The sequence below is a fragment of the Dermacentor albipictus genome, chromosome 4, assembly GCF_038994185.2.
Source record: "Dermacentor albipictus isolate Rhodes 1998 colony chromosome 4, USDA_Dalb.pri_finalv2, whole genome shotgun sequence".
NCBI lineage: Eukaryota > Metazoa > Arthropoda > Arachnida > Ixodida > Ixodidae > Dermacentor > Dermacentor albipictus.
In genome coordinates this window covers 125,891,108-125,906,365 of record NC_091824.1, presented here as the reverse complement: position 1 = coordinate 125,906,365, position 15,258 = coordinate 125,891,108, and the positions used below count along the sequence as shown (strand labels likewise).

General features: G+C 42.9%; 1 protein-coding gene across 2 annotated transcripts in view; it reads left to right on the top strand.

Moving 5' to 3' along the window:
* The window catches only part of LOC135899597 (uncharacterized), a 373,133-nt gene that overhangs the window by 38,165 nt on the left and 319,710 nt on the right, over positions 1-15,258 (top strand). The gene's annotated exons all lie outside the window — the stretch shown is intronic.

The window sequence follows — 15,258 nt, the reverse complement described above, 5'->3', positions numbered from 1 at the left end:
ATAAAAAACTTAAAGGGAAGCTCATGCATTGCTTTTGTAGAGATAGTATTGCAACAGTTACCGTTTTTTTTTCGCTTCACAATCACTGCTGAAGAGACGTCAGTGCTTGTGAGTTGAGGCAGAGCGTCCTGTGAGCAGAACTTCAAATGAGCGGGATGTTTGGACTTACCATACATTTATAACGATGAGGAGGACTGTTTCACCGAATGGCGAGGACAAGGCGTGCTAGTATGTAATATTCATGTCGAAACCTGGATAGACGTCAACTCTTGGTTGCAGCGCTAGCTTTATTGGGATCATATTTATTTATTTATTTATTTATTTATTTATTTATTTATTTATTTATTTATTTATTTATTTATTCATTCATTCATTCATTCATTGCTGAACACGATGAACAACAAGTAGCTTTCATGCGCTCTTCACCTCAATCTCTCCATAGCAACCCATGTATAAGCGAGCACAGATTACATAAATCTGGAAAGCTGCATTGCGGTGGCTGCCGGTGAAGTGCGTCAGAAGACCGCTCACTCTCGACTCCAGCGTGCACGTCGATATAGACAAAAGAGGGCGCTTTAAAACTTCGGCTTTGTGACGACGGTGAAAGCTTCGAACAAATACCCGTCCCCGAGCCGTCATAGCACGACGGCGGTGAACAAAAGGAGCGAATAGCGGCGGGTGTCGTCGCTTTGTCAAAAAGCGCGTGCGACATGTCGGCGAAAGAATGGAGAGCTTACAGCCAGCCAAGCCTAATCCTCTTCAACGCTGGAGCGGCGTGATGTACGCGCATAGATGCGCGGTCGCCTATAGGCCCACGCAATCACACATAAAGATACCGCTGTAGGATGGGAGTGGAAGGTTGAACGCGGTTTTCGAGCGGAAGAACATGTAGTACGGGCCATTTGTTCTCAGAAACTAAATTTAGAACGCTTTTAGGCGGCCAATTAACTGGCCAAGCTGATTAAATGTCTGGCTTGAAAGCGCTTTTGTATTTTTTCGTTCTGTGAGAAATCTTGCGTTAACCTACTGCCATTGGAGCGCCCTTTGAAGTTGTAAAAACTGACAGCAGGAAACTTTGCTATAACCACAATTATATTTTTGGCTCTCGGCTTACAACTCTCACTCTTAATTTTCAATATTTTTTTTTTTACATATCTACACACTCTTTCCATAGATTTCACTACAACCCATTAACCATGCCCTTTATAGAATGCTGTGAGCTACTTAATACTATAAAACTTACGTCACCTTTACATCTTCATTTCATTAAGGAAGAGCCATCCCATCCAAGGTCATTGTACTGCGATTCAAGTTTGGGCCTCCAGGTTTGGGCAATTAATTGTGACTGTTCAATGTGGGACGCTGTACGTCTTAGAGGGATATTGATGCTGTGTATGACTATGTGACGGCTTCACATACTCTGTAACAGAGCCCACGCAGACAGTTCTATATTGTTTATTCTTTTTTTTTCTGTCTTTCAACTTTCGCAGCCCTTTTCTAGCGCAGGGTAGCTAACGGGAGATATGCTTAAGTTAACCTCCTTCTGTTTTCTTGCCTCTGACCTATATATATATCTCTACGTTACCCCGAATGTGGGTAGATTTTCTGGCATTCCAAGGCAGCCTTCCAAAGTTTGCACTCAGCCCAACGAAGCGGAACTCGCGCGTATTTGGTTTTAGACTTAAGAAAACTTCTCCGTCAAACCATCTTGGTTTAATATGGCATCATTTCCCGATCGCTGCTCAGTCACTGCGGCTTAGTCGGTAAGGACGTTGCTGATTGTGCTACCAGGTCAGACTATAAAGAAACCCTGGCAGTTCCTATACCCTGGTGCAGAGCAGATGTGACAAGAGATCTTGGCTTGCTCCCATCAGGACGCAAAGTTCTTAAAACACCATAAATTTTCTGAGCTGTAGCTTCCACAGACGTCAAGCTGCAAGTGGTATCGCAACGTCCCCGCAGTGATGCACATTTACTGTGCCGCCCATGGTAGCCACATTCATGTGTCGTCATTCAATGGTATACACGTTCATGTGCTGATGATGCAACTGTGAAGAGACTTTCGAAAACAGATTGTTCTTGTAATCGTAAAAGCTTCGAACGCGACATACCTGGGATTGTGTTCATAGGCTAGGTTCTAGACCATTCCCGAGATAAAGCTTATAGGACCATGGCATCATGCATTGCTGTCTTATGCAGCAACGCTTGTGTTGCCTCAGCTTATGAAACCGTCTGGCCTGAGTGGTGCTTTTTCTAGGCGCTATTAGCTGTCTCACATATTTCCTCTGGTAATGTTTCCCTTCTTCATTATTTTTAGTTCCATAACCCTTCTTCCTTCACATAGCCTAGGAAACCAGGTACCATGTCTAGTTTACTTCTCTCTCCCCTTTCTCTTCGTCGATGTTGTGAAGTGGAAATAAAAGTCAGGACAACTGAGTGCCAGTGTGGGGGATACAAATGCCAATCAACATCACTACAGTTAACGTTCAAGCTTGAGAGGGAGCCATTTTTAATGAAAAGTGCACTATAATTCCCGTTTGTATAGAGCCAGTCACTTCCATCGTATGTTCGACTTCAGAAAATGCCTTATCGGCTACTTCGGATATCTCAAGGCTGTTTTAAATGAATTTCAGCCACAACATATTAGGGAGAAGGTGACCCTCAAGCTGTGGAACGTCTTAACACATACGTGGGAACTAAAACACTTTTTCAAACCAAAATTGTTCGTCTAAACTGCCCGATTAAAGTTTTACGATACTTCAGCCAGAAGAAAAAGCAACGCTGTTAATCTGCGCCCTGTATTTTTGCACAATGTTCTTTTCTTAGCGACATGGCTATACTACGAAGACACGTGGGTGGTGTCTACAATGGTTTTTCTTTCTTTCAGCAGGCCTTTGCTCAACCGACGATAGCAGAGAACTCGTTTTTCTTCTGGACCCGTTTTCACTTCTGAAGCGTGCCTAAACACTCATGATCAGCGTCAAAGAGAATCAAGTCATCTTCACGGCTGAAGGAATAATTAATAATCTCTTAGCACATCGTCGCGAGACATTTACGCTGCACTTCTTCAAACGCGGGTGCAAAGCTGCTCCTTTAATCCCGCCGTGAAATGTCTTAAGAGGTCGAAGGCGATCTTAAATATTCACGAAGCCTGTCGCAAGTTTCCTAGCATTCGGCTGCTTTTCTTTGCACGTGTTTCTCTCTTAAGGCTGCCGTCAAGGCTGGCGTTTTGAATTTTCCTATTTTGTTTCCTTCCTTCAGTGCCTTTATTAAAACAATCGTGTCAGACGAGTTGCGACACTCTCGACCTTTATCAACGCTCATGAACCATGGCCTGCCCATGCCGTGTAAAAATTGTGCACAAGTCAGCGCTCTCCGCTTCGGTGGAGAATGAATAATTTATGTCAAATTGCATATCCCTCCATTCACTTTCTTGAGAAAAAGCTACATACGTAGAGCGTGAAACGTTAGTGGTTTATAACGTGACAAAAGAAAAAGGACGACGCCCTTTTTTTGTGCCTGAGAACAAAAGATGAATATGGCGTAGCCTACGGCCCGGTGGCTTTAGCAAAGAGAAGAAAAAACAGAGATTGCGAAATATCAGTGAACGAGCCATGATAGCGTAAGCAGAACATATCCTTTTTTTATGCTCTTGTGATGCATGGAAATAATAAGTGCCTAATCCAGCGTGTAGGTCGCATGGGCTGCCTCAGTTTCCTGACTGGCCATGACTGGTCGCATGACTGGCCATGACTGGTCACATGGGCTGCCTCATTTTCATGACTGGCCAATCCTACACAATGACATATATGCAGCTATCGATTAAATGAAATAGGTTTTTATGTGGACGAATCAAAGTGACTATTGCCTTTGATTCACGATTTTAGCATGCAAGAATTCTGAAAGATAGAAGCAACGTTGAATGTCGCTGTCGTGGTGAAAAGCTGTCAGCAATAACGTAATGCGACCCCATACAAAAACGTTTACTATCTTTTCTTTATATTGAAATGAATAATAGGAGAAGTTGGCGCCTTTACGGCGCTACCGGCTGCTCCTTGTGACTTAGCCAAGGAAAGAAGTATGCGCAAGATGGATGAAGAATGTCACAAAATATGGCCCTCAGTGGAACACCAGAAGAATAAGAACTATACAGCCCAACAGTACATTAATCGCAAAGTTTTGTGCACGAATTCAGTACACATACGCATATATAAAGTCATATTTTGAACAGCCAAAACACGTGTAATTACACTGCAAGCCCAGAACACAAGCAACTACACATAGCGTAAAAATCACGATCACCCCATAAATCAATTTTGAACCCAGAACATTTATATCACTTATTTAGAGTACTGGTATAAACTGAATTTTAATATTTCCCCAAAATGTCAGTGTCCTCGAAAAACTTTTTCGAGACAAGTGCTCCTTTTGAAGGCCCGCAGTTTGCAATGGACCATTTTTAGTGTGAATCAGTATCATTCTTAGAGTGAATGGTCTTCTGTCTAAAAGCAACAAAAAATTTGCTTGCAGTATCCATTGCTGTGGATCGTATTTAGTGCACTCGATGAGGAGATGATGCAGATCTTCGTCTGGATGGCTGCAGGAACACTGCGGACTAGAGGCACGTTTTAACATGTATAACAAGTGTCTTATAAATGCAGTACCAAGCCGCAGGTGGTGCACCAATCAATGTTTCAGATTTTCTGTTTTCTATAACATTTTTCCGGAATTGATAGGTTTATACATGGGTTTATAAAGTATAACTCCGAATTCTTAGATTGCTGATCATACCAGCTAGTTTTGCTGAGACGACAGAAAATCTGCCTCAGGATCAGATGGACTTCACTACGCAATAGGGGAAGATTGGTTGTCTCTGCGTTATTTTGCACGCAATTCGCTGCTGCGTCGGCTGCAGTACTACCAGGGATATTGCAGTGCCCGGGTATTCACTGAAATTAAATTACAAAATTCATTACACTTGATTTTGTATGTTCTTTGAGCGTCTCATACGATAGAAAAGTGTTCGAAGAATTTTTCCTGTTGCCTTGTAATAATGTGACAGCGCCTTCCGAATCGCTATAAATAACGCGTTTTTTGAATGCTTTTCTGATGGCATGAAGCGCAAAGCACACAGTATTGCAGACAGTTCTGCCACAGTGGAAGATGTATCTCGATATAATTTAAATGTTTGCTCTAGCACCAAATGTGGAATAACGTACGAATGCTGAAGTAGAGGAATTTTTATGACATGGACCATTTATATACGTGGATGTACTGGGGATATATTGAGTAAATTTAAAAGAGTGCCAGTTGCTGTGAGGCTACCCTGAACATGTCTCTTTTAGATATAATGCCGTCTATCAATAATTCTATTTTAAGACTTGTTAACATCCAAGGAGAGTAACTAACATCCATTTTGCATAATTCAAATCTTGGTAATAATGCTCTATGTTCTTGAACAACTTCGTGAACTTCGCTTTTGTCTTTCGGAAAGCGCGAGATTTAATGAATGATTATCGTGTTCGGTTAAAATGCGATAAAAATGTCGGCATGTTGCAACCGTTCGTATGACTTGCAATAGTGGGTGACGAGCTTCAGCAATTACTAAAGAACTCGAGGTAGCCTGCGGAACCCCAAGACACACTCGTAGATCCCTTGCTAGAAAACGTTGAAGACGTTCCTCAGAAGTTTGGAATAAACCAAGGTAGAATAGGTGCCGAATAAGCAATTTCTTGTTTTATGCGTTTCTTACAGTATAGATCTTCTTTTCAATTGCACGAATATGTGATGCCCGTGTCAGCTGGTGGTCAAGAATAACGCCAAGAAATTTGTGCCCATTCACGAACATCAAAGTTTGCCCTTCGAGCATAAGTTGGAAATTATTCAGTTGACCTCTAATGAAAGGAAATACGGCTGTCTTTGCATATGAGCGACTCATGCCTCTTTCTTTTAAAAATGTGTCACTAATATCAAGACCCTCCTGCAGCGTTGTTTTAATGTCTTGTATATGAGATCCAGAGGCCCGTATGCAGATGTCTGCGTACAGAGAATAGTGTCGGATAGACGGTAGTTTCGCTATCTTTCGATATCAGCTGCAGGACTGCCTGTCGGGACGAGCTATCCCAAGCACCTGTGTTTTTTTAACCAAGCAATTACCACCTTGGGAGTTGCAGGTGGTAGAATGTGACATATCTTTTCTATAAATTACAAAGGACGCACCAGAGATCGAAATCCGAATTCATTTCCCTAGAACTCCAGCACAAGCACTCCTGCACAGAGTTCTACACAGACGCTTCCAAGTCAAATGCTGGGATATCCTATGCATCCGTCAGCCCATCATTCTCGGAATCCAATGTACTACATCCGGAAACAAGTATCTTTACAGCCGAGGCCTACACACTATTGTCCACTGTGAAGTATATAAGAAAATCAAAACTTCTGATAGCAGCTATATATACAGACTCCCTAAGCGTCGTGAAGGCCTTGATGTCACTCTATACACACAAAAATCTCGTATTTAATGCACTCTATTCCGTCCTGTGTAAAGCGTACATATCTAACCAGCATATCATTATAAGCTTGGTGCTTGGTCATAGGGGCATCGAGGGTAACATTCTCGTGGACGAGATGGCCACGTCTATCGCATCGCAAGCTGTTAATCCTACCGCTGCAGTCCCTGTCACAGATCTAAAACCATTTTTACGAAGGAAACTGCGAAACCACTTGCAACGCATGTGGGACGCAGAAGTAAATAATAAACTGCACTGTATAAAGCCACAGTTATGTTCTTGTCCCTCCGCAACAAAATCACGGCGAACTGATGTCCTATTCTGTCGTCTCAGAATAGGACACACCTTTGACACTCATGATTTGCTACTTACTGGAAATGAACCTCTAACCTGTAGTAGATGCGGGGAGAGGCTGACCGTCCTCCCCGTCCTCCTGGAGCATCGGGAGGCTGAAGCTGAGAGAAATAAATATTTTCCTCTGGCATACCGTTATTACATCCTCCTTCACCCGGCTATGTTTCTTGGCCAAGGACCGCTATTTAACACCAGAGCAGTCCTCTGTTTCTTAAATGACGTAATCTCACATGTTATAAGTCCATTAAATTCGTAGAGCATCCTCGTTCCAGAGGATGCCGCTGCGATTAATTGTTTCGCATAGCACGTGTCTCCAGGCCCTTGCGCTTCAAGGACTCTATGGAGGCAGTAGTGCTCTAGCCACTCTTAGAATCTGATATATTTTATACATCGTATTATTCTTTTGAAATGCATCTTATTATTAATAGTACACATCATGTAATCGCCATAATCTTATTATGCAGATTTTACGCACTTCATAGCGACTGTTTTTAAGGCCCCTTTACAGCCACGTCACACCAATTTCATAGAACTCATAACTACACTGCGAACTCATTACCACGGGCATGGCGCTCTTTGGCCATGCTTGGCCCTTGCGCCATTAAATATCAAACATTCATTCATTCATACCTATGTTTTTTATCCATGTGCATGTGTTTCACGTACGTACGTATTTGCATATGAGCGTGCACGTGCGCCTGTGTAGTTGCAACAATGCCGGTGTTGACCGCGGTGGCGGGTCTTGTCCAGGAAAGATTTGTTATTCTTATAATTCAGGTTTTATTCAAATGTGACAGAGGATTTCACATTTCAGAAAGATATGAAACTTCTGACACCGACTGTTTACCTTTCCTAATCATTTAAACATAGCTTTCAACAAAAAGCACCCAAAGAAAATTCAACATTGCACGTAGCATTGCTGCGATGTTTCTTTCTCTGAATGTCTTCAGAGACTGCAACAACTGCCCAAAACAAAATTGTGCTCGTCCTCACTTTCTAAAACGTTCTCCATAGGCGAAACCACCTGTTACTATTGGGGGAGAAAACATAATTACCGACAGCGTGAACTGCTCCAGTCAGAATGTTATAGTAATATTGCAGGAAAACCTTCTTTTGAATGCCTTATTTGTTTTGACATTTAGCATTTATGGTGCAAAAGGCGTTAGTCAAATAACAGTAAATTGGCCTTTCTTTAGATTTTTGCCTGTGCTTTTAAAGGACTGCATCCTAAAGACAAACGTATCCTGTCATGTAGCTTTCTATGTAAACTAACTCACAAGCCTCTAAACACCATAAATGCGGCAATTGTGACAATCGCCAAAAATCTAAATGCGTAATGCTCTAAGTGGGGCCATGGGGTGCACTACGGCATATTGAAATAAAGTAAACATGCTTCAATAGAGAGATAAAAGCGACATCTGAGACGAGCTTGTGCAATATTGTTGCCCTAAAATTCCTCCTTTTTGTAGGCAGTTCTAAGAAATCAATCCAAGAAAAGTGCACATTCGCAACTTTCGAAAGTTGGAAACTTATTTCACGATAATGCAGAACTTCTAGGCGTCATTTCATCACCTTCCTCCTTTCTTTTATTTTTCTTTTTGCCGGTAAACGAAATTCCTGCATAACATAATCTTTCATTGAGCACCGCGCTATTTCACTCAAGTAATCTGTTCGTACTGGAGCCACCTTGCAATTTACTTTGAGATTCAGACTGCGCTTCGCATTAGGGACACTCCGATGACACAAGTCCTTAAGCTCATCACTTCTGATGTTCTACCACGGCCTGCAGGAGCGTCTTATTGAGCATACCACGCGTTATCTTAAGTGCATGCATGCGCATAATAATGGAACCTCTTTCTCTTGCTTAAACTTTTTTCTCTATGTCTACAAAGCATTTAAAATATTTTGAATTCTTGATGAATTTCGCACTGCCTGTCTGTCTGTCTGTCACTTTCTCCCTCCCTCCCTCCCTCCCTCCCTCCCTCCCTCCCTCCCTCCCTCCCTCCCTCCCTCCCTCCCTCCCTCCCTCCCTCCCTCTCTCTCTCTCTCTCTCAGTGATGAAACACCCTCTTCGTGCGCAAACCGTTGCATTTAAAGCCTACCGCGCAGTTTCACGGAACATCATGTCCTTCATCATCATGTCATCATGTCAACATCATGTCAAGTTGTCCTTTACTGTGCATTCCGCATTCTAAACACAAGCAATCCTTCAGTATTTCATATCCCTCTTACTTGCGTAGCCTTTCGTCCATCAAAGTTACACCGACGTTGAGCTTTCACACCACGCTCTGATGCAAGCACGCAGAAGGAAAGGAAGAACTAAAGAAAAAGCTCTTACGCCAGACCACGCTTTCTGACGTCGCCACGCTTGCGCTTCCGGTTCCATTAGCGAGTGGCGCAATCGGAGCAAACCAGCGAGAGGTGGCAACTGAAGGAAATATTTCTTTGTTTAACTTGCGCTAGTGGAAAGGAACACTGCAAGGCCAGCGCAATTACCCTCTTGGACTTCTTCGTCGCTCTGTGGCGCGGCACTTTTATGCGCGAAAGGCTCAGCAGCATTTTAGCCACTCGGAGAAAAAAAAACTTTAGAAACAGAAATACCGGGATGTAAAGGTGTAGGCAAGGGGAGACTGGAAGAGGGGGAGTTGGGGAGTATAAAAGCTAATAGGACCACGTAGAGAGCTCGCTCTTCCGTGAGAACGATGTTGTGCGATGTAATTCGTGTTCAGAGGAAGCTAACGGTTTGAGCGATTGAGCCGGAAAATGTTTCATTTCATGCCTTATCTGAACAAGGCAGGACCTTTGCTCGACTGTGCGCACTCATTCGTAGCGTCCACGTGCATGTGGCTGAAGCTGAAGTGCTGTGGCTTGCGTAATTAAGAATGCACTGGCAGCAATGGCGAGATTTTTACTGTCGGCACTGTCACTGAGTTTCGTGTACTTTTTTTAACGCGATAGCGCTAAGAGTGTTGTGTTTAGAAAAAGTTTATTTCAACGAGAAACTATACGAACACAAAGTCGGAATGCCCGCACAATTCCACCAGGATGATAACATACAAAGTACGAAGCATTATATACACGACACGTTTTCAAAGTAGTGTCCGAGTCCTCACTCAGTAACATACAACCACATACACCCAGGGAAGTGCACAGTTACACATAGACTAATTGTCATATATATAAAGTTATGTTATTATATACAGTGTACACAGTGGCTATGTGTAATGATTATGTGACAGAGACACTTTACGTAATTTTGTAGTGATGCTACGAAACGTGTATATACAAAAACGCTATGTATACGATAGCACGCACACACTTAAATCACGGGCACCTACATTCTATGCACATTCAATGAATACTTCTAATGGCCTAGCAACAATACCAGACTGGTGGGTGTTTAGGAAAAGTCTCAACAAGAGACGATACGAACACTGGATCTCAATTACGGCACAATTTCACCAGGACGACAACCTATACGGAAAATCTGGCGTAGTCGTCTGCCATCGGCGACGTTGTCTGTCAGAAAAAGTTATCCCGAAGCACAGCCATGCAGGCTATCCGCGTGGCGCAGAAGCGTTAGTGAACTAATTGAATTTCTCAAAGTATGATGCGTCAGAAAATTCGTAAATTCCCACTTAAACACCAACTACAGACATGATAACGTCAGATTGTGTAATTTGAATGTACGAGAAAGCGTAATTCTGTTACGCGGAAACTCAAACACAAAGCCCTTCAGCCTTTCTTACGGGGATACGAGCCACTGATGAGTCACTGTTTGTAGCCGCTGCCTTACAGGGTTTTGACCCATTGCTCAACCTGCACTTAGATTGAGCACAATATTTTACTGCTTTTTTTCTTGAGCCGGACGCACTAGCGTGTTTTGACAACTTGTTCGTTTTATATATACTATAGACAACTTCAAAACCAGAGTAAGACGCCCACGTTTTGAACTCCAGGCAGTAAGATCTGGCGAACTGCATATAGATCCGAGAAGAGAGCTTCAGTTTAAATCTTCAAGCAATCTGAATAAAAATACATTTATTAGAAGAAATGGTTGTTATTAGAAACATTAACCAATTTTAAGGAAGTACTACAGTGCCAGATTCAAGGACTACTTTACTTGCAACGACGGGCTGCTTCTCTTTAACCGCGTTGTTTATGGCTAGATCACAACATTTTTAGGCTTCCATTATATATCGCGTGAGCACATATGCATATCAACAAATTCAAAGCACGCCTCAATTATGTCCGCTCTATGGGCTGTGATATAGGAAAAGATGAGCTTATGACTCGCTTCGGCCGTTTTACTCCCGGACGACACACTCGATCACCGCAGAAGCGTTGTCTACACTAAGCACAGCACATCACGTTTAATGGAATGAGTGCGCAGACACCGAAATTTAGAGCTCTGTTTGTACTTGAAAAAAAGGCAGGGCATTTAACTTCATGCTCTTGACCCCTTGTTGACGGTACGCGCGAGCTTTATTACAACAATGCGATCACCCTCTCAAGGGAAAGGGCTGCACTGCAGTATAGCGAAGACAGTGCAAGGCCCAATGACGCCAGGAAACACGGGAGTGATGCACCAAGCAAGACGGAAAAATATGCAGCCGCCATTTTTATAAAATCACGTAACCCGATATCGACCATCTTAGTAAGAGACAGTAATGGTCCCCATTTGGCCCCATGGCATTTCCGTAATTGGAGTAGCAGGCCCAAATAAACAGGAAGACTTGGGAAAAAGCCTTTCGCGAGTCTCCCACTTGCGTCCATTGCAAACACGCCTCCGCAGTATCGCTTTATTCTCACACTGAGCTCTTGTAATGCTTTCGCAATGCATTTTGCTTGCTTGAAAGCTTCCCCCACTCCAATCCTCACTGCGTGTCCTGAACCCCTTCAATTCGTCGCACCCGCGTATAGTCATGAAAGTGCCTGCCGACGAAGGCTCGTTGTTCGCGATACGAGCACAAAGTGGTGTGGCTCGTGGCAATGTTTGACCAGCACTCGGCGAGAGCACGCTATGGGTCTCATTCACTCGACGCACCGCTATTGATTACAGAGACGAGAAATATCGTCGACGAGCTGAACCCCTAGCTGCACAGGCGGTCGTTGGCACACTTAGCTGGCGCCGACTCCTCTACGACTAACGAACATAAAATAGAAGTGTTACGAATAAAATTGTCTTAATGAATAAAAGTTTCCTGTTCTCTTCGCTCCTCCACTAAACTGCCGTATTAAAATAAAATGAATTGGACCGCGTTGACAGGTCATTTTTCTAACGAAAAGCGTGAGCTATAGCGCTGTATTTTTGTTACTTTTTCTATGCACAGAACTCAATGACAGACAGGCTGGGGGTTTTCCTTCTCCGTTAATAACACCTCTCTGTGCAGCGGTATGTGTTAGTGTGGTTACAAAAAATGTATCGTTACCGTTACCTGGCACAAAGCTTTTTACTGTTCCGAGAAAATTGCGGGCTTGAAGGGCATGAGCCAACACAGATTGCGGGTCACAGGTGTTAACAGCCACGTTTAGGCGAAACTTTGTCGTCGTAAACGTTTCGGAATCTTCCATAGCAGGCGAATGCCCTTATGTCGTCTTCTTTGTTTCGATGCAGCCAAGTTCCAGATCAGTTCAGCAGCGTCTGTCTCGCCACCGGTGAACTGTCGAAGCAGAGGAGAACGTACGACTTAGGGCTCCTGAATACTGAAGTAACAGACACAAAAACTATTTGTGTGTACTTTTTGTATTTTGCACAGGCGTAGTCTTCACTTAGCTGTGCAACATTGACAACTTGCTATCCAGGATTCTCTTGAACTCGTGTTTTTTCGTAGTACATGTATATGTGAAATGAAATGGTATCTGACAGCGTCCCTACGTGTCCCAGTGTTTCTTTCGGTTAAATGAATAACGTAACGAAAACAACTGCCGCTAAGAAAGCGCTTCGCTGATCTACGGTAGGTTCTTTTTACGTGAATTGACCACAAAGAATCTTACGCTGTTATATGAAATTGTTGAGTTGTTGCTCAGTTTTCCACTTACGTTTTCTTTTCTTTTGTCTTACAAAAAATTTTGTGTGTGTGGGCGTACAAGGAATATTGCGTGCAGCATGCGTATATCATGTTATCAGCAACAGGCGATTTTTAAAAATTGCGTAAAGCTTCAAAATGATCACCCGGTATTGCACAACCAGGGACCAAACAAACGTCACGTATTCACCTGTTCTTCTACTTATTCTAGGACTTCTTTCGTGACGCTCAATATTGTTAAATTATTTCTGAAGCGCTCGAATAATATGCGAAAAGCGCATGAAGTGTCACGAATGTTACTGTGAAGGAAGAATTTCTTGTGTTTCAAACAAGAATTGCTTGAAGGCAGAGTGGGATCGCCATTTTAGAAACGCTTCAACAAACATCGATAGGCCTATACTTTTTGATAAGTCAAACCAATGGATGGTGGGCTCTCCTGTTAATATATATCGGCGGGCTCATAGCTTCCAATGTGCGATCTTTTCTATTCCTTTTCTTTTTGTGTCTCTGTGGACGTTACACAGTCCAGCGCTATAGCAAACCCTACTTATTGAGACGTTCTTCAAATTGTTTGTTGTAAAATATAATGAAAAATAAATTTTCTTCAGTTCATTTCCCTCTAATAAACGTGATCTGCGCATGAAGTGCTATGAATGCTTATGAATAATATGAAAAATTATTTGTTTAAAAAAACGAATTGCTCGTCGACAAAGTTAGCCGGATTCTACCCATCTCGCAGGCTTCTTCTATTTATCTTAGGGGGATTTGGCGCAAGGCGTATGTCGTAAAGAAAAATTAACAAATACGGACATAAAATCGTTCCGCCCTGTGCAATGCAGGAACTACGGCAATGAGGTTGCGCGTTTGTTGTCTGTTATGCAACGGGCGTAGTCCTCTGGGAATTTAGGATTGAATTGGCCTCATTGAGAATTTTCTGACATCCCTAGCATGCCAGGGCACAGACGCAGAAGGCCATGAATGTATTGATAGCCTTACCAGTGCTAGAGTCAATCTCGGGCACCGTCATATTTTCTCAATAACGCAGCAAATACTGCCTGTTATGAGCCGTAAGGTAATGAGGCAAATATATTGGACGCAACGCACCAGTTTTTTTAGTGGTCGAATGGTTCGTACATTATGTACAAATGTACAGCTTTGCATATAAATGAATACTGGTAAGCGCCAGTTTCAAGACAGAGCAAAAGAAGGCACCGACACACCGGACGAGCGCTTGTCTCGTCTTGAAACTGCGCTCACCAATATTCACTTATTAGTATGAACCAACTAGCTCAGCAACGAATTTTGTTAAGCGTTGTACATGTTGTCTCTGTCCTATGCAGGCCGTTATGTCGTTACGACACGAAGAGCGCCGCTGTGTGAGCGGCTCTTGTGCATTGCAAAACCTGTACTTTGGCAAGAAAAACAAGGACAAGGCTAGTGTTTCGGTGTCGCTTTCAAAGTGGATATGAGCAAGTGATAAAGCGATGGTAATGGCGAAACGCGTCCTTTTATTTCAAGTTCGCAACTACGTTGTCCCCCTTAAGTAATTCTGCAGATCAATTCACTCCCTTGAATAAATTAATCAAGCGCGAACAATATAGCGATAAGATGTGCACTGGACTATCGGTCCCTCACGAAGGAATTTCTATTTACAAAGCAATGGCACCTAGAGAGCAAGCCGTCGCTTCATTAGAAATTTAAAACAAACAAAATAATGCTAAGTTTCGAAAATAAAGGCACAGTAGCTATGGTGGCACAAACACGGAATGTGCCTGCAAATCACAATTGTACACAGCCAGCAATGATTCTGAACTCTGCATCATAGAATGCAAGAGCGCTTTGGCTAATGCAGGAATAGCTTTATTTGACTGATACAGGCATTTATTTGCAGTACCATGTTTTAGTTCCTTTGAAATGTAACCTAATCTGGGCACGAGACTGCTTTTAGAAGTATCTCACTTAAAAGAGCCGCTTCTGCTGTTGCAATGTTTCTGTTGCAATTTGTTACAGAAATTTCTGTCAGAATTTAAATCTTCGCGCCATCATTGGTCATAGCCAACATGCGCCTTTTCGCGAACATAAGCACTGAACATTTCATTTTGAGTCTATTAGTCTCGACTGAGGCCCCACTGCACTCAAGGCTGCAAGCTGCTGTGGCTGGCTCCTTGCATGGAAGTAAACACAGTTGCGTGCAAATGTCATCACCTTATTTTCAGCCATGCAATAACCGCTTTCCGCGCACTAGTCCGATGTGTTTCACAATAGCAGATCACGATGGCAGCACGGAGTCCTTTTGCGCAAACGTTGCCAAAGTGCCAGAAAAGCACCATGGGTTGCCGCGGATAAGCGTTTATTAATATCGCCAC